This window comes from Dasypus novemcinctus, chromosome 2, assembly GCF_030445035.2.
Source record: "Dasypus novemcinctus isolate mDasNov1 chromosome 2, mDasNov1.1.hap2, whole genome shotgun sequence".
NCBI classification, from domain to species: Eukaryota; Metazoa; Chordata; class Mammalia; order Cingulata; family Dasypodidae; genus Dasypus; species Dasypus novemcinctus.
The window spans coordinates 19,787,080-19,808,463 of record NC_080674.1 but is presented as its reverse complement, the minus strand read 5'-3'; the positions used below and the strand labels follow the sequence as shown (position 1 = coordinate 19,808,463).

General features: G+C 35.2%; 1 pseudogene; it reads right to left on the bottom strand.

Annotated features, from left to right (window-relative positions):
- Positions 1–12,463: 12,463 nt before the first annotated feature.
- LOC101433825 (serine/threonine-protein kinase Nek1 pseudogene) lies at positions 12,464–16,304 on the bottom strand (annotated as a pseudogene).
- Between the last annotated feature and the right edge of the window lie 5,080 nt (positions 16,305–21,384).

Sequence of the window (21,384 nt, the reverse complement as noted above, 5' to 3'; positions counted from 1 at the left end):
TTTAGTAGTTATGAAAACAAAGTATTCTTATCTATTCTTTATTAAGTAGATGGCTTTCCAAATGTATTTTAATAGGTTATTCATTATTTTCTCTTAATTTCAACACATATAAAAGATATCCTTAGGAGACAGTGTTACTTGACTCTTCCTGCATAACAAATTATCACAAACTTGGCAACTTTAAAAAATATATTTATTTTCTCACATTTCTGTGGGTCAAAATTCAAGCATGGCTTAGTTGTATTCTCTGCATTAGGGTCTCCCAGAAGGTTGAAAGCGAGGTGCCAGTCAAAGTCAGGAGTTCATCCAAAGAATGGACTGAGACTTCTGAGCTTAAATGACTGTTGACAGAATTCAACACTTTAAGGACTTTTGAACCAGAGGCTGTGCTCACTTCCTTGGCATGTGAGTCTCTCCCACATAAGAACTTGCTTCATCCCAGTATGAAAGCTGATAGGGCAACAGCATCTGCTAGCAAGACAGAAGTCACAATGTTTTGTAACCTAAGTGCATAAATAAACATCAGCACATTTACTGTATTCTTTTGTTTAGAGTACATCACTAGGCCTGCCCACATTCGACAGGAAAGTATTATATAAGGACATGAATAGTGGGAGGCCAGAGACCATCCTAGAATTCTGCCCACCACAGAGAGTACTCAATAACTATACTAATTCACAGATGACAGTGTATAATTTGACTATTAAAATAGAACTATGTCTCTGTTAATTTTAGTGCTTTATTATTATCAGTTTCAGGGTTCTCAGAGTAAGAAAACATAGTTCTTTTACAAAACTTATTGATAAGTGAAACATTTCACACACTTGCAAACAGACAAAAATAAATGCATGACTCAGTGTAGCTATATAAGATCTTTAATAAACCTAAAAAAAACTACTAATATCTTTAAAGATGTGAAGAAAATTTTTAAAAAGTGCTCACATTTCGCAAGTCACTATTGTGCATGACCAAAGTAAACTTCTTAGGAGGACAAAGTTTTTACAATGTAACTAATCAGTCAAGAAGAAAACAAAGATTTATATGTATATTCCTATGTGGTTCCCCACTATTGCAGATATTTCTGTTAAGTGTAAAATGCTATATTATTTTGGCTGAAAAGAATCAAATGACGTTCTTTACAGTATTGTAAACCTAAACAAGTCCATATCTGTGATGGTTAGGTTATGTGTCAACGAGGCCGGGTAATGGTGCCCATTGTTTCGTCAAGCAAGCACTGAGTTAATTGTAATGAAAGGGCATTACATAGATTTTAGTCATCAGTGAGTTGATTGCATAGATGGCTGGTTACATTTATAATCAACTGAGGAAATTACCATCAGCAATGAGTAATGTCTCATCCAAACAGTTGAAGCCCTTAAAAGGGGAAGTGATTTCAACAATCAGAGAAAGAATCCCCATATCTACTTTGGACAGCCAGTGTCTTGGGGAATTCATCAAGGACCTTCACCGAAGTCCTTGGTTTGAAGCCTGCCCTGTGGAATTGGGACTTGTTCATAGTCACATGAGAGAATGTTATAAAATTCCATACTATTTATATATCTCTCCTATTGGATCTGTTTCTCTAGAAAACCCTGACTAATCCAATAGATAATGGAATTTCCCTTAATTGCTTTTCCATAAAGCCACAAATTTTCCCTAGAAAATGTGGCATAAGTGATAGTGACATACATTTGTAAAACATATCTCAGAAATTCAGAGGAATGATAAAATTGAAGTTATTAATTTGAAAGAGAAATTTGATATTATCTTGTTCAAGCTCGCTCGGCTTATAGAAGTGTTTTGCAATAATAGAGGTGTCACTATAAGTGAATAGAGACTTTCTCCTTCATTTGGTAGTTGTTCATTCAATTCTTTTGGTCAGGTTTATTCCCTAGCAAGTTATTATGTTGTCCTAAAAGTTACAAACTGGTCATTAGATTAATTATTTAAATTAATCAATGAGATGAGCAAGCTTTCTGAAGAAACTCACATAAGTCCTAGACATTCCAAACTAATTGCAACTATTTACTTTTGTTTTGTTTTGGTTTTTTTTTACTTATCTTTGATTTTGCATTTGTCACTTTCTGAAAGACTCCTACTTCATTATTTTAGTTGGCTGTTATCACTACAAAATTTAACCCAAGAACAGCATCTTCTAAACCTTTTAATACATTTTATTTTAATTTTTTAATACTGTGTTTTAAGAAATGTCTTTATTTTGTCCATTAAATTGAAAGATACCTTTGTTCGTGGACTTACCATATTCACCGTGCAGCCTCCTAAGCAAAAAATCTGTTGAACAAGTAGCAGGCTAGTGCTGCCTACTGGAATTTCAGAATACTGAATTTCCTATCTTTGAAACATCTCAAAATTGTGTTCTTTTTGCTTATTTATTCATTATTCAACAATTATCTGTTGGATATCTACCACTGCAAGAGATAGAATAAGTACTGAATATACGGCGAAGACCAAGGCAAATATGATCCCTGTCACCTGGAACTTTTTTGTACCCAATGAAATGTTTTGTGCTACCTTGTTTCTAAAGGATTATTATTGAATTCAAAGCACTTAAATTTAATTATAGCTTTTTGAAACAAACTGCCATTTATATGTGCATTTGTTTGTAAGGTATATATCCTATTTCAAGACACCAAAGTATAGAAATAAACCTTGGTTTTCTTAGATTTGAGGAAATCTATTATATGCTGTGTTCATATACAACATAATAAAATTGTCTCAATTAAATACTTGATATAAGAAAAACATACCTATGTGAGCAATTCCATATAACTAAATTCACATGAAAATGAGAAACAGTTAATAAAGATAAATTACAAGTAATTAAATTTTTATGTATTCAATTCTTCACATAGAATTTCATGATTACAATAATATATTAGTAACTATATAGAAATAATACTAACAAGAATATGTATTTCCTGCTTCCACATTTGTTGGTGTAAATCAGCTATGAGAATGACAAACCTACCCAACAATTTGAAGTCTAAACATGAAGTTGTGAAATGGAAGAGGTTATTATTATGCTAGGCTATAATTAGCGTAGTAATTGTTTTTGCTGGAAGCATTTCCCCACCATGATGGCATTTTGACAAAGTACCAATAACAATGGTTCAATTAGCTATACATGGTACTGCTGAATGCATTACATTGTGGAAATGTGATATATAAATTGCATAGACAGTTCAGGAAGATATTAACTGAATTTTGAGATGTAATTGTCCGGTACTTAAACTGTTCACTGAAGTTGTCTTACATGCTCTGGAGCAAAACCATTGCAGAACATTCCAACTATTACTTTCAATTTAGACCATCAGCTTCGGTCCATTTACTGAGTGGTGAAATCAGAGCAATTGATTCTTCTGAATCTCTGCCAGTTATAACCCTATATAGTTCATCCAGACCTTGTGCGTTCAGCTGAGTGTTATATTTGGACTTCAGAAAAAATTGTCTACCATCAACCGAGTAGACATAACTTTGGAACAAGGTCTGTAATTTGGAGAGCTAAAATGTCTAACTCTGGTTACAAAGATCTTCAGAAATTACAGATAGAAATCTCTTTCTAATAAAGACCATTAGGGTGTATACCACTTTACTTTCCCTTCTTGTATGACCTCCCATACAAGCATTATTTGTGAATGTGAAAGACACATTTTCTGTAACAAACACTTTCGCATATCCCTACCAATTTTTCATCAATCTATTTAATAAATATATTTTCTATATAGCACAAGTACACATTAATTTATTATAATCTTTGTATCTTGTTAAGTAATTGTCTTCTTCTGTGGCATCTTTTACAAAAGAATTTGTTTCAGAATGATTAGATATAATTAAAAGTGTATTTACATACATATATATAATAATCATAGTTATTTTTCTTTTTTAGTAAAAGGCGGTATTGGCTGAAAAAAGTGCATCATCCTGAGAAAAGTATAAGTGAATTATTTAAAACATTTTCATTCTATGTATATGACAATTTAGTTGGTGCCATGCATATGTATGCATATATATTTCAAAATATACATATGTATATATAGGCATTTATTTAGCAAGAAAAGATGATAAGAAAAGAATGTTAGACACAAACCACATTCATCAGAGCTTGCCAAATACTATTCGCTGGATTTATATTTTATTTATGCATAAAATACTTTTCTGCCTCCAAAATGAAATTTTGTCTATATTTATGAGTTATAGAAAATATATTTTCATACCTTAATTAAAAATGTAATGGATACCTACATAAAAACTGCCACCTACTTAGATTGTGAAACTCCTGTCCTGTCCTTCTATACTATTCATATGGAGACAATGCTCTGTAAATATTCTCATGGTTCTGCATGATCAGCACTTTCAGAACAAAGTTTACATAAAACCATTTTCCAGCACAGATACAATATCTGCAAAGAAACTTCAACTGGGGCACTTCTTGGTTGACTTTGGAATCATCCACTGTCATGGACCATGACCTGTGTTTTAGGAGTCAGACTGGTGAATTGAGTGGGGATCTGAACGAGGTCATCATCCACATGCATCATTCAGACCTACAATGCTGACATGATTTTCTGCCACATCTGGCATGAGATATGCTGCTTGCTCCTCTCACCACGACATCACAAATCACTTTGGTAAACAGAATGTTCCCCAAATCCAGTCATGGAACACAATTAACCAGTGGGTTTTCTGGCAAGGTAGGAGTTTATTGGTACCATCTCTTAGGACCCTTAACAGAGTGTAAAATTCTGTATTATGGAGAGTTCTCCCATATTAATTAAGTCTCCCTTATCCCACTCTTATATCACCAGCTTCTTTATTCAACGTTCTAAGGATTGGTGTCTATGTAAATTGTGTTGGATCTTGCCAGTACATGTTTTCTAGGGCCTGCAGCTAATTTGGTATGTGGTCCTTTTAATCACTTAGTAGATTTTGTTCCTCCCTGACTGGATAATACTATGATTTGTCCTAACATCAGGAAGAGATGTGAGGCTAGATCCTGAGGGGTACTTGTTGATAATCAAGCAAAGCAAAGGCCTCTTCACTCTCTTCAAACAAGGGGAAAACACCAAACCTTTTCAAAAAGGAATGGGCCACTTCTACAGGACTGAAGTGTTCAGCATGGAGTTTCAAGTCTATCCCATGTACTGCTGCAAACGTGTCCAACTCCAGTCTCAGATCCCTGCAATCCCAACCAGCCTACTCAATATGGACTTCGAAATCCTAGCAGACTTGCTGGGATTTAAAACCTATCTTCCCTGAAGCTCAACAGCTCTTACTTATAATCAGGACCTGAATCTGATCTTCAGCTTTCTGCCCTATTTAAGAAATGAGTGTCTTGTCAACAAGGCCTTCTGATTTCCACAGCTTGACTTGCTAATTATTCATTTTAAGACTTTATTCATCATTTTCTTATATATCAGTTTCATTTAGTAATTTCACCTGATTCCATTGTCTTTCTAATAACTACTTCCCCTTACCTTTTCAATTCCTCAGATATTGTATCCACAAGTATATTTAATTCAATGAGTATCTCATCAGTTTTATTTCCATATTATGCCAGGGATTATTCATATTCTACCCAACCAAGTTATGCTATTTTCATTGTCGGCCTGCTGGTGGGATATCCAACTCCAGAATTCCATTTTAGAACCTGCTTCCTCTGGCCATTTCTGTTACCAGTTGGCTTAGGTCATGTTCTCCAAGAAACAGATCTTGACATGGAAAAATTTCTTAATAGGTGGTATATTGGGGCACTTTTTAGGAATGATACCTGTGAGTGGGTAAAAGAAGCGGGATTGAGCATTAAGTGATTTTGGCCTATGAGGCATTTCCTACAGAGGCTTCAGCCAAATTGATGGCACAGTTTACAGCTGGAAATACCTTTCAGAGATAGTATGAATAGAGTAACAGGGTCAGGCTACTGCATTGACCAGTAAATGGGTATATCTTTAGCAAGGATAGTTTATTTATATGAGGACAAATACTGGATGTAGTTGTGAACCCTCAGCTGGCAAGGTTTCCTACAGCTGGGGAATAATTGCCTCCTCCTGGTATAAGCACCTAGACAGAATATTGTCTTCCACTCTACTTCCACTCTCCTAAGGGGGTTCATAACCAACCCTTTTATACTGGTAAGTTAAAAAAATACATTTGGAAGGATAATCAGAAGGTTATGTTGCGTTCAAGCATACCTTTTAAGAATTTCTCCATTAATTCAACTGCTTCAGAGAAAAAACAAAAGGTAAAATTTCTATTTTGCACATAAATTGTAATGAAAATATGTTTAACCATTTATGGAAAAGTTGGTAGTAAATTGATAAATAACCAATGTTGACCTCCTCGTGCTATTCACATGTTTCATTTCCTTAATATTTACTAAAGTATTTATTGTATAGAAAGCTAATACTTCTCTAATCCCTTCCATGAAATATACTGCAAAATTAATTCCCTAGGCAGGAAATCCTTACTAAGGTTTAAAAAACAAGGATCTTCAGCAAAGGAACTGTAATACTTAATACCTTCTCCATCTACTTGTTTTATGTGTGTATTAATCTGTCAAAGGGGTGTTGATGCAAAGAACAAGAAATCTGTTGGCTTTTATAAAAAAGATTTATTTGGGGTAGAAGCTTACAGTCACAAGGCCATTAAGAGTCCAACTCAAGGTATTAGAAGAGGTGCTTCCTCACCAAAAGTCTATTGCCACCTGTTAACACAAGATGGCGGGCAACATCTGCGAGGGTTGAGCCTCTCTTCTTCTTAAAGCTGCGTGGTCCTGTCTTCTTTCAATCTCAGCTTTTCCTAGGCTGGCATAAGACTCCTCTCTCTCTGGGGCTTGTTTCTTTCCAGGCCCAGCTACTCTGTTCTCCCCACAAGGCCAGCTGTAAACTATCAGATAAACAGCTCAGCTCTCTCCTCAGGGGGCTCCAGCATTGAAACTAAGCTCTCTCCTCTGCCATGTCATTGTCTGCGTGAGTCTCTGCCCACCAAGAGGGTGGGGATTCAACATCCTACTAAAGTGGCTGAATCAAAACCCTAATTTTAATTTGATGAAGGAAAAGTAAACCCCTAATTTAATACAATCAAAGGGTATCACGCCCAGAGGAACGGACCAGTTTACAAACATAATCAATATTTCTTTTCAGAATTCATCAATAATATCTAACTGCCACAAGTATAAAGGTTTTTCTCATTTCTCAATAAAAACTGTGTAGCAGGCAGGTCTACATATGTGTTTGTACGAGTGTGGAGTGGATAAGTTGAGAATGTGTGTGTGTATGTATGAAAGAGGAAGGAAGAGAGAGAGAAAAGATGACAGAAAAAATTTCATAAGTAAAGGGTATATAGGAATGCACTGTATTATTCTTTCAAACATTCTGCAATTTAAACTTTCTCATCATAACAAGTTGGAATAAAATGCAGTAAATATATAAATAGCACATCATTACATGTCACCAATACTGAATATTTTCAAATACTTTATGCTCAGGTGTGCATAATGTCTTAGTGCAGTTAATAAAGAACATCAGTAAAAAGGAATCAAATATTGAATGTCTTATCTTTTTCAGTTATAATTGTAGTTTACTAAGTATTCGATAAATATTTTGTAAAATCATATGCATAGATCAATGTTTAAATGTATTCTAACTAATCCTTGTCTTCTCTTTCTTATTTGCCTCGAGGATTGTCTTTTTATCCTTTGCTGAAATAATTCTTTCTCTTCCTGAATTCAGTAATGCTCAAGGGAACTCAAATTCAGATTTGTTTTTATCCAGAAAGCTTGTAGTACCTTGATTTGTGGAGACATATAAATGTGTGTTAAAATTCACACTTGTAGAAAACATTATCTAGGTGGATAATGGCGTCAGTGAAGCTCTAAGAGTGGTATATTTTTAGAACTCTTTTACCGCAATAGAACGTTAGCTTTTTATCCTGATTTAATAGTTTTCATACAAAACATCAACTAATATGTGTTTTTGAAAGCTTATTCTACATATTACTATATTCAGAAAATGTTACTAATGTGTAGTTGTGCATAAATACTGGCATTGCAAAAATATATCTGTCAGAGGAATACAATGAAGAGAGATATTTTTTAAGTCTACTCTTGTCAACATGCACTTTTATGTAGAGAGTAAATGCTCTGCTGTTATTGGTAGGAAGCTGATAGATTGTTTGCCTTCCCTTAACAGAGGACATGGTACCACATGGAGCGGTAGCTTTTAATTTGTAAAATTAATGAGTTGGCAGAAATATTATGTTCAAAGATATTACCTACAACCTGGGTAATTAGATAACTGGTTTTGGAAATAAAGATTTTCCATCACTGTATAATTCTGTATAAGAACTCAATAAGTACAAAGAATGACTTTTACAGGAAAAAATGAAAGGCAGTAGAATGAGAGCTATCTAGACTTCTGTATCAGTTTTCTCTTACTACTTTAAAAATATAGGAGTTTGAAAACAGTGCAAATTTATCACTGCAGTTTCCATGGGTCAGGAGTGTGGGCATGGGTAATTTGGGTTCTCAGCTCAAGGTCTCACCAGGCTGAAATCAAGGTGTCAGGCCAGGGTTGTAATCTCTTTTAAGGTTTAGGTTCTTCTGAAAGCTCATGCATTTTTTGGGGGAGTGGGGGGGGGGAGAATTAATTTCCTTGCAGCAGTAGAATTCCTGGAAGTGGTGTTATTACAGCCAGCAAGACTGTCTGTCTGACCTCAGAAAGGGTCCTGTCCCTATGAAGGGCTTGCCTGATTAGGTCTAGGCCACATAGGTCATCTCCACAATTTGGTCAATTAATTAACAGTTTAATCCAGGAGTGATATCCTATTTTATTCACAGGGACTGCACTCAAAAGGAGGAGATTATACAGGGTATATCCACCAGGGTCAGCAATCTTGGGGGCAATCTTAGGATTCTGCCTATCACAACTTGTATTGGAAAACATGAGCTCAATTAGTGACTTGAGTCAACGTTGCATAGAGAAACAAAACCAATAGATTATATATATATATATAGAGAGAAAGAGAGTGAGAGAGATTTATCATAAGAAATTGGCTCATACAACCATGGGGGCTGGCAAGTCTAAATTCCATAGGGCATGCTGCAAGCTGAAAACTCTGCTCTAGGTGATACAGAAGCCCTGTGCCAAATCTCCAATTGAGTCCAAATTTATCTTTTGGCTTCTGAAATCATCCTCAGTTCTGACTTCTAAGACTGCCAGTTGCTTGGATGATAAAACACACATTAGGGAAGCAGACTTGGCCCAAAAGATAGGGTGTCTGACTCCCACATGAGGGGTCTACGGTTCAAACCCCAGGCCTCCTTGACCGGTTTGGAACTGGCCCATGTGCAGTCCTGATGTGTGCAAGGAGTGCCATGCCACTCAGGGGTGTCTCACGCTCAAGGAGTGCACCCCGTAAGAGAGCAGCCCAGCATGAAAGAAAGTGTAAGCCTGCCCAGGAATGACACCACACACATTGAGAGCTGACATAACAAGATGACACAACAAAAGGAAACACAGATTTCTGGTGCCGCTCATAAGGATAGAAGCGGTCACAGGAGAACACACAGTGAATGGACACAGAGAGCAGACAACTGGGCGAGGGAGAGGGAAGAGAAAAAAAAAAAAAACTCCACACATTGCAGAAAGCAAACTCCCTTGTTGATTGTAGATGCAATCAACTGACTATACATGCAAATCTTATCTTGAAATACCCTTACAGTGATAACCAGGCCAATGCTTGATTGAATGACTGAACAGTATAACCAAGCCAAGTTTTTGCACAAAATTATCAATCACTTGTAAATTTATTAAGAATTTCTAAAAAAATGTTTAAATAGCCCATCAAAACATTGATTAAAAGGGACACCCATGAGGTTATAAAACATAAAGTTAAGAATTCAATATCCTCAGAAATTAAGCAGATGAAAATATAACAGTGTGATAAGCAATGCCATCTTTCCAAGGGCTACTCAAAAACTTGAGTAGTTTTAGGCTCTTTTTTTCATAGTCCACACCTCATCTGCTCAGGAAATTTTGTCACTTTATCTTCAAAATGCATCTACCATCCACCCTGTCTCACCACTTCCACCCATCCCTCTGGTATTGGCCACCATCATCCCTTGTCTGGATTACTGTATTTGCCTCCTAACTAGTCTTCTTGCTTTTGCTATTTCAATCACGTGATATATTTGCTCAAAATCTTCAAGACAATTCCCATCTTAATGCATGTAAAAGCCTACAAGGCACAACAGCACAACAGTTATCTCTTTGAAGTCATTTATTACTCATTTTCTAGCACAATACATACCTGCTGACTGGCTGGTTGCCTTGTTATAGCTGTAAAAGTGAACTCTAGTTTGGGGAAGTCCATGCTTGCCATTCCTTTTCTTTCTGGAATGCTAATTCTCTAGGTAGCAACATAACTTACTCCCTCAACAAGACATAATAAAATACACTGTTAGCTATATGGAGGATTTAGGCAACCATTGGAAGAAGTAAGGAAATCAAAGTAAAGAAAACCATGTTGATCTTCATTTTAGAACAAAAACTAAATTTCATTATCACTAACACTACAAATGTTCGGAATTTTTGTCGAAAAGGACAGGAAATAGCTCATCTTCAGCATTAGAAGGTTACTTTAGTATTGGATATATGGTCTGTATATCTATTCTCCTCTCTAATTTTAGGATTATGATAATTCTGTAGTGGAAAACATGAGTAAGCCTTTTCTTAAGATAACAACAGAGACCTGTGATATTAAGGTCAAAGTAAAATGAAGGTGAAGCTATATCCAATTTAATAGGGCAGAATCAGAGGTCATGTCTCTAGAACATGACTGAATATTTTGAACAGACAAAACCTACATGTAATCATAGCATTTTAGAAAGCATTGATATTGTTACCAGCAACACCTCTCCACCTGTTTTTCCAGTAGGTACTGGGGATTGAACCCAGGACATGGGAAGAAGGCTTCAACCACTTGAACTATATCCTCCCAGCAACTCATTTTTTTTTCCTTTTTTGTTTTAATTTTCAATTTTATTTTTAAAGGAACTTTAGATTACATAAATATTACATTAAAAATATAGGGGGTTCCCACATACCTCACCCCCTCACACACTTTTCCCCTTTAACAACATCTTTCATTAGTGCAGAACATTTGATGAATACATTGGTACAATTAATGAACACATATTGAAGCATTGTTACTAACCATAGTTTATAGTTTACATTATGGTTTACACATTGCACCACATGATTTTATAGGTTTTGACTAACTGTATAATGGTTTGTATCTATCATTGCAATGTGATACAGAACAATTCCAATGTACTCCAAAATGCCCCATGGTACATATACTCTTCTCTCTCCTTCCCCTCAGAACATCTGGTGACCACTGTCTTTATATCAATGTTACAAGTTCTTCCATTACTAGAAAAATAGTAAGTCCACATTAGTCTATAATTGCATTCCTCCCTTAGGTTTCTTCATTCCTCAATTTTGAGGATTTGGGGATGGTGATGCCCACTATGACTCATTTATAATTTTCTTACACATGATTCTTATGCCCCTTTTATTTAAGCTTAAATTTAGGTCTATACCTATTAAATATGTGTCTCATAGAATTAAATCTTCTGGCTATTCATATGCCAGTTGAGCCCTGAATCTCAGCAGAGTTGCAGCCAACACCTGCTCTCCAGTTCACCAGACTCACTCAAGACAACTAACAAAATGATATGATGGTCAATGCCCATTGCAAAAAAACAGAGTTTCCACAACTATGAGCAAGACAGTTCCATCCAACCACCCCATGAGATCTAAACCCCCTCTCAATAGTAGTGAATTGTTAAACCCTACACTGAAAGCATGAGCAGTGAAAGAAAAAAAATGGACAAATCAAAATTCCCCAACTCAAACACCCTTGTTACTCAAAGGCCCTCATCAAGATGAAACAGTAGTCCAACGAATGGGAGAAAATTCTTGGAAACCACACATCTGGCAAGGGTTTTATCCCCATGTTATACAAAGAGATCCCACAACTCAACAATAAAGAGGAAGCAATCCAATCAAAAAATGGGCAAGACTTTAATAGACATCTCTTCAAAGAGGAAACACAAAGGATGAAAAAGCACACAAAAAAAGCCCAACACGGCTAGCCACCAGGAAGAGGCAAATCACAACTACAATGAGACAGCTCACACCTTGTTGAATGGCCATTCTTCAAAAAACAAAGAAAACAGTAAGTACTGCAAAGAATGCTGAGAAACTGGGACACGCCACCCACAGGTGGGAATGCAAAATCGCGCAGCCTCTGTGGAAGACAGTCTAGCCAAACACAGAGCTGCCATTTGATCCATCATCCCCACCACCAGGAATACACCCAGAAGAACTGAAAACTGCAAAACGAACAGACACCTACATGTCAATGCCCACAACAGTACTATTCACAACTTTATTTCACAAATTCCAGCAGCACTTAGCATATTTCTCCATCCTTGTTCTCTGGCCCTATTTCTACTCTCCAACCTTTCCTTTTCTTGTCTTTTCATCTGTTCATCCTTCATTAAACTTTTCTGATCCTTTTGTTTATTTTTTCATTAAATTCCAACCTTCCCTTTCTTGCTCCTTTCTCAAACATTTTCCTCTTTTTTTCTCCAGGATTCACTTTTTTCACTGAAGTTTGATGGGCCTGTTTATGTTTTAGAAGTGGTTTCTTTTCATGTAATTTTTTAGGTACATCTCCATATTTCTTGTGTGTTAGTGGTACTGCATATTTAGCAGCAGGCTTTGCAAATTTTTTGAGCAAGCACTACAAAAGCCATGCTTGTCCTGAAGCTGGTCTTTCAGCACCGCTGGTATAGGCTGTGCTCCAAACTTTTCGGATGTTTTTAGACAAAATTCTTTAGCAATAAGCTGAAGTAAAAGTAACATTTCACTGCATTTGACTATAAAATTTGTCCAATATGGAACTGACCAGTGGTCTTTCCCCAGGATTTCTTTTCCATGTTTCCAGGTTTAAATGCATGCTTAATTGTGCACATCTCATACAGGACACAACCCAGAACCCAAATGTCAATTTTATTATTATAAAGTTTGTTTTCACAGACTTTAAGTGATAAGTAGTTTGGAGTTCCTATGCAAGTTCAAGCCAGCTCTACGGTGCTACTAAGAACTCTAGCACTAGATTCCAAAATCTTCAAGCTGTAATTGTCTGATCTTTGGTTAAAAATAAATTCTGTGATTTTATGTCTCATTGAAGAATTTTTCTATCATGTACATGTTTCAGGGCCAAACAAATCGGTACCAACCAGTCTGATCTCTTGAAATAAGATGACTTCTTGACATCTGTAAGGATGACCCTTTATTTTACCCCTTTATTTTAGCAGGTATGTTGCCTAGAAAGCAGGATATGGTAGAAATAAACCTTACCTAATTATGTCTATAGGGACATAAGCATTGTAGTTCAGGCCCATTCTTCTGATAAAACTGAATGCCAGAAAAAGAAGGTGTGTCTCTAATGGTTTCAAGTATAAGTGGTTCCAGAAACCCACAGGCATTTTTGAGGAAAAAAAAAAAAAAGAAAAGGAAAATATTCAGAAGACAGGCCCAATTAGAATTATGATAAACACCTGTTATCTATTTCATTTCCTGGGCCATTTACAAAGTAGTTCCCATAAACAGGATAAATAAAAAAGGGCTGAGCAATTTCAGGGCACATGTGAATGTATTTTCTACTGAACATTCAATAAGGGATATCTAAACTAATCCTGGTATGACGGTGGTTTGCTGGAGGCAACAAAAACAGCTTAGGAAGCCCTTTGGCATTGGTTTAAACAATGATGACTGAAATGGTAAGAGTTGTATATGAATTTGAATTTCCTGCTCCAGTCATTAAAAGTGGTCCTATTGCAGAAGATTATCAAATGCAATACAAGACCCCTTTCACATGGTTCTTCCTTCCACCCAAGACCCCCATCATTTTTTCACATATCATACTTTTTAAAGATTATCAGCACCTACTCACAGCCCTATACCTATAATGTATTCTGAAAGGAGACAGATATTTGACAGTACCTCTGTATTCTTCCTACAGGTCTTTCTCCCTTAGGGTGGTTGCTTGATTGTGTTGTGATTATGTTGGTGGGTGTGTGTCTTATAATGCATCTGTTTTAATTTCCTAGGCTGCTCAAGCAAATACCATGGAAAGAGATGACTTAAACAATGGAAATTCAATGGCTCAAAGTTTGAGACCAAGAGAAAGTCTAATCAATACATCCATCAAGGTAATGCTTTCTTCCTGAAAACAGTGGCATCTGGGGTTGGCTGCTGACATCCTTGGTCCTGAGATCCTCTGTCACATGGCAATGCACATGGCAACCTCTCATGGCTTCCCTATTCTTTTCTGGTTCCATTGAATTTCAGCTTCTTATTTCCCTGAGCTCTCTCACTCTGTATGTGAATTTAATTCTGCTGATAAAGGATTAAGACCCATCCAGATTGAGGTAGAGCAAACCTTAACTGAGGTAACCTCATCAAAATTCTACTTACAAGGGTTCATACCCACATGAATAGATTAAGTTTAAGAACATGTTTTTCTGGGGTTCGTAGCTTCAAACCACCACACTATCTATCTAAACTCAACAGCTGAGTCCAGCCTGCAGTCTTGCCATAGTAGTACTAATTCTTTCTGTGTCAATGTATAATCTGACTCCATAGAACCAAAAAAGACATGGGCAAAAAATTAAAACTCCTGTGTATTACTCTCTTGTGCCTGCTGTGAAAAATTATGAAACCCTGTCACTTCAAAGAAATGTATTCTTGCACAGTTCTGGATGCCAGAAGTTTGGTTTCAGGGTGTCAACAGGGCTTCACTCCTAAGTATTTCTTGCTTCACGTCTGCATCATTCCAATCTTTTCCTCTATGGTCAAACTGCTTTCTCCTTATCTGTCTCCTTCTCTATGTATCTCTGATAAGGACACTTCTCATTAGATTTAGGGTACACCCAGACCATCTAGGATGATCACCTCATCTCAAAATCCTTAACTCAAGTACATCTGCAAAAGCCCTCAGCAAAATCTAAAGGTAAGAAAACCTCACACATGCCACACAAAATATCACCCATTGATTTTTAATTGCTTGAATTTAAAGTATAATATCAGGGATGTCAAGTTTGAGGGAAGTCTTTAATATTAGGGGGAGCAAAATAAATAAACAAAAAGAAGGGTTGGGAGGGTGGGAGAAAATGGAAAAAGCAGACAATTTAGGAAACAAGAAGTATTTTAAAACAAGTGAAAATCTGAGAGAATTGAGAAATTATTATTAACATACATCTAGAATGATATATGAAGAGAAAAGAAATAAAAAAATCTTTTGATTAATGTGCACTAATACATTCTTTATGATAGCCTAAATATATCGAATATATGGAAGGTGTCACTTAAGGTATCCCTTAGAAGATATACTAAAAATTAAGAAATAGAAAATTATAAATAAAATAAGAATATTGGGTGATATACTAGGATGTCTCGCATCTAATTAATGGTGATTTTACAATTGGAAAGCAGAGAACAAAGTGGATATAAGAAAGATTAAATACTGAGATTCAAAGTTCCCTACTATTTAACATGCTTGTTGAATGACAAGATGCTCATTCGAAAGCACAGCTTTTCATTTCTAAACAGCAAGTATAAAGGCAGATATTATGATATGGTATATGAGTAGTGGCAAGAAATGGATCATATATAAAGGATTAATAATTAGAATGGAATCAGACTTACAAACAACAAAACTGAAAATCAGAAAAATGAGAAATACCTTCAAACTTCCAAGAAATCTAAAGAGATTTCTAATCAGGAACACAATATTCAGAAAAACTATCCATTAAATACAATTTGAAAAGAAATTATTTTCTGACATGTAGAATCTCAGAAATTTACTTTCCTTATACCCTTTTTAAGGAAGCTACTGAAGGGAGGAAATTAAAGGAAGCCACATCAAAATAAGACTTGAGATTCAGAAAATAAAACACAAAAACTTTTGAAGATGAAAGGAGTGATAAGTCCTTACATGGACTTTTTGCAACATCCCTGGAGAGAGACTAGTCCAGGAGTTAGAACTTTATAAAAATAAATGAAACTGGGAAGCACCTGTAGCTCAATTGATTGGGCTCCCGTCTACCATACAGGAAGCTGTGGGTTCGTGTCCCAGGGTCTCCTCGTGAAGGCAGGCTGGACGGTGCCCGTGGAGAGCTGATGGCCTGTGCCAGCAGCGAGCTGACAGTCCATGCCTGCAGAGACCTGACGTCCTGTGTCCCTGCAGAGCTGGCACAGCAAGATGACACAGTAAGGAGACAAGCAGACATAGAAGAACACGCAGCAAATGGACACAAAGAGCAGACAGCAAGCAAGCCACAAGGGGCAGGGAGCAGCTAGAAATAAATAAATATATATATATATATATCTTTGAAAAATAAAAAAATAAATGGAACTAATAGCATATCTAGACCCTTTGACCACTTAGAAAACCTCTTGGCAAGTGTTTTATATATCTGCTGGAAGACTTGGGAAAATTTGAAAATAACATAATAAAATAACACTTAAAAAGATGACATTTTTATACCAGTTTTTTTATTTTCAAGTTTCACAAGACAGGAAATAACCTGGACCAACTGTGAACAATTATTTTCAAATTCACAATAATGTAATCGTTTATTATTTTTTTAATTAAAAAAGTTAATATAATAATTTTTATCGGAGATAAAGGGAGGAAAAAGAGGGAGAATATTAAAGAGTTAAATCTTCATTCATTATCATAGTAAATAAATAGATAATGTGCAAAATTTCTAAATTAGGAAATGGCCATCAAGTATACATTCAGAAAAATAGAGTGAATACCAAAAGGAAAAGAAAACAATAGTGGGAGTGATTACCATTGAGGAATATGGCTGGGAAGTGGGATATGGTCAGTTACAGTACAGCAATTTTTTAGTACACTTTAGTACTCTTTAACATTTTATATGTGTGTTTATTAATTTGATTAAAAATTAAGAAACTACTGTATTCAGGATGAATTTTAGGAATGAATATTATTTTAAGAAGGTCATTATTAGTACCATTTTAAGTATGATAAATCTCTTCACTCAACAGTCAATTACTGAACTCCTGTTATATGTGTGCAATCCTGCTAAGCTTTGCAGATGGAAAGACAAATAAACCAGGGCCCTCAGAAATGAGTTAGATTACTGTTAGCCTCCAAGATAATTCTTTCCTTGATTGTGGTTTTCTCATTTTACACACATCTGTTGTATATCTTACTCCAAGATCTGTAGCTTTCCACTGAGACAGTATTTATCACCAAACAGTGCTAAATTCACACCTAAAGAAAAAACAATTAACACCTTTTCTTCAGCATGGTATATTTGTAGATTTGAAAGGTAGTGGATATCAATTAGTCCAGCAATCTGATTTTAAAGAGAGAAATCTGTGACTCAAATAGCTAAATCAACAAGTTCAGGGCTAGCCAGTTTTTGGGCACACAGTGGAAAAATATGGGTTTTCTTAATATGAGTATAAAATTTTTATTAGTAAGATCACATTAGCATAAGGGGTAAACTTACTTGTATAAAAAACATCATATTAGCACCTACATTAAAGAAATAATTTTAATATGCAGTAATAGTGTACTTATGTTTTATCTAATACTAAGAATTAATATTCACTTGGTAATAATACTTTTTAAATATCTGTTATTAAAATGTGCCATTTTTATAACATATATATGATTGATCTACTCCAAAATATTGAAAGAAAACAGGGAATTAAAAAACAAAACACTCCTATTTGACATTTCCTGAGGATATTTTCATTTTAGGTTTCAGTCAAGGTGTTAATAATGTTATCTGATTTAAAATACACCTTTTCATTTACTTGTACATAAAATAGTTCAATTTTCCCCGCAAGCATAAAAATGTATTACTAACTTATAGGATCGATGGTAAATTGGCTTTAAAAATTCTGATTTTAAATAGTTGGAATTTGGGCAAAAACATTTTAAAAATGTCCAAAACTAAACAAACATACTTGCTTATTTAGCTCAATACTGTAAACAGTTTGACAACACCGTGTTGTGTACCATGGAAGAAATTTTAGTGAACCTGTTGCAACATAACTGTCATAACACAATACCATAACACAAAATATGATAAGTTTGGTGACCTGGCCACCCTGAAAATGCCCAAAATATTTCTACTTAAAAATAAACACTGGATTTAAATAATATGGAATTCACTCCTAATCTAGTAATTCACTTACTAGAAACCCAAGGATCCATATCTTTATTCTACTTATAGCAATTTTAATATGTGAAATAATATAATCAAAGATATACTGACCAAACACTCTCATCACTAAAAGGTCTGTATTGTACATCTGCTAACTAATATTTGCTATTAAGTAATACTTTTTGAGAGTTTACACCTTAAAATTTCTCACACACACCCATCATAACTCTCTGTCTTTCTCTCTCTGCCACAGTTTGCCTTTTATATGCCACCCATAACTCCTAAGTGCTTAAACTAACAGGACGTTTGGAGAACTTATATCCAAATATGATTTGGATAGCTTATCTTTTATATAGGTATACTGCTATATCATTTTAAATTTTGTACAATTAAGTAGTTAATGATACTTTTTAAAGGATTTGAAAAAGAGGTCACATTTTTGGGCCCTCCAAAATATATTTTTTAAAATTTTGATATCCTTTGTCTTTATCCCATGATACTGATAATGGTCTCCATATTGAACTATAAAATACTTGAATAATAATTCTATTCCATAATTTACATGTCATGAAATCGAATTGTCTAGGGTGACAAATGCCATTATTGATTCACAACAGGTAGCTGAAGTGTGAATGAACTTTGGAGTTAGTTTGGTTTCTAATATAGCTCCACTCTCTACTGAATATGTTAGCCAAAGTTAGTTACTCCTGGATCCAACCATATTTATCTGTAAACTGTAAAAGGTAAGTAATTACCACCATCCACAAAAGGTTATTATGAGGGTTAAAATAATTTTTTTACAAGGGTAAAATACCAGAACAGTCCCAGACACTAGCAGGTGTTATTTGATAGATTTGAAGTTACTATTCTTATTAGATTAAAATTAGTGATATTAAACAGAAATCAAATAGAATATATTTTATGGCACCATTTTTCAGAGACAGGACCAAAAGCCATTTTATATACTCCTGTGAAATCTTGACTATACAATTTTACCCACAGTTGTTAAAATCATTTATAGAATTTATTGAACGTTCATCCAGATTCGTGTCTTGGCTTTTATCCATTTTTAACAAATTAGAAGTGTGGACTTGTTTTGCTTTTTATTTCCTTCCTGTTTTATTAATTTATATTTTTCCTTACTAATGTGCCAAAATAAAACTCTCACATTTTTATTCACACCTATCTCTATAATCATATATTCTAATCCCCATACCCCAACATTCATACACACACATACATGCATACACACAAATATTTAAAATGTAAGGCTAGAATTCAATTTGGACATTTGTTTTAATTTTTATTCCTCAAATTCCTTTTACTTTTTATTTTACTTCCCAAACTCTTTACAACACAGAATAAATCTGTGAAAATATTTCAAAACCCAAAATAGTTTCCAAATACCATTCTCCTCTTCATTCATTCTTACTTATCCAGGTGTTAGGAAAATAATCCAAATACTGGTTCATATTTCCTGGAGAAAAAGAGTTGAGGGCTCTTTAAATTGGATCTGATTTTTTAATTGCAATCATTATCATTTCCTTTGGTGCTGCCAGGAGTATCAACTCTCTCGTCCTCTATTGTGACCCATCATTCTTTCTAGACACTATCTCTAGTTGCCTGCATGAATTAAGCATTCTATTATTCCCATGAGACATCAACAATCTTTTTGCTTCTATTCCTCGCCCTCTTCTCTTTCACTCCTACCAGAACTTATTAATGTTCCAACCTGTCAAAAATAGACTCTTTGAAAAGAAAACATGAACCAAGTATTAGATGACTAAATTGGGAATGTCTGCAGTTTAATAGTCCACGCTACCAGCAATGTTTCCTCAACATTCAAAAATTTTGCATTCCCACTTTCTCTCCTGGACCACTACAGTTCATATAACCTGGGATATTTCCAAGAGGATAGAATCAGAATTGACATTCTGTTCACAGAGACAATTTCATCTATATCTGGATCTGATGTTACCATATTTCCAAAAATAACCACCAACCCCCACCACCCATAACCTCCAAGCCATAAAGTGAGCACCCCAGAGTATACGCACACTCAATATTAAATACAAATGGACTTTTATTGCTATTGTATGAGAGTTTCCTCATCTTCACTTTAAACCTTAGAATTTCATCTCAGTCTAACTTTATTAAAGTTCACAGAGGTCACTCAAAAGGGAATGGAAGCAAGTCTGAAGTAATTAGTCACTTGCATAGAGCTAATTTCCCTTTTGTCTGTAACACTGTATTTTCACATTTGGCTGTCCTGTACATGTATATTACTGAGGTCAAGGGAGTTGATAATTTTATACCTGAAAACTCACCCAATTAATGTGGGAAGAACAATCGTGTAGGGATAAATTCCACTCTCCCTGAGTGCTTAGTATTCTAGCATGCCAGAAAGAAATGAATGATTGCCACTGGCCTCTTCCAATTACTGGGAAACAAAATATAACATTCCGCATTTCTACCTCTCGAGGTATTGCTCATCTTACCAGAAAAAAATTTTAGATTATATTTCCTCTATATTCCTCTTCTAGAATCACCAATGAAAATGCTATTTCCTTTCCTTCTTATCATGCACAAAGTAGTACTATAGCAATTACAATATGTTCAAAATAACTTGCAAATGGTTATAATGAGGATAATGAATTGGACATAAAGGAATATCTTCATATTTGAGGACTCTAAAATCTCCTTTTCACTGAGCTGTGTTTCCTTTTAAATGCATTTATTGCATTCCAGCTTATTCTAAAGATACAAAATTAACATAACTAAAAGGCAAATTCATCATTTCTGAGATCTACTCAAAAACTTCTAATCTCCTCATGTCTTAAGGGCAAAAAATCCAGGTTGTCTTTTTGGCACCCAAAACACCTAAATCAATGTGTGTGTAGTAATCCAGCTTTTAGTAATCCTGCTCAGAGTAATCCAGGCATCTGGATTTTAATGATAATGGATGATGGAGGCAGGGGTGCCATGCAGAAGACAGAGCAGCCCTTCCATTTCTACAAGGAAATCTGTATGCCTCTCTCTCAAATTTTTGCCATTGTGCCATACAAAATTAGCTTGCACACAAAGTT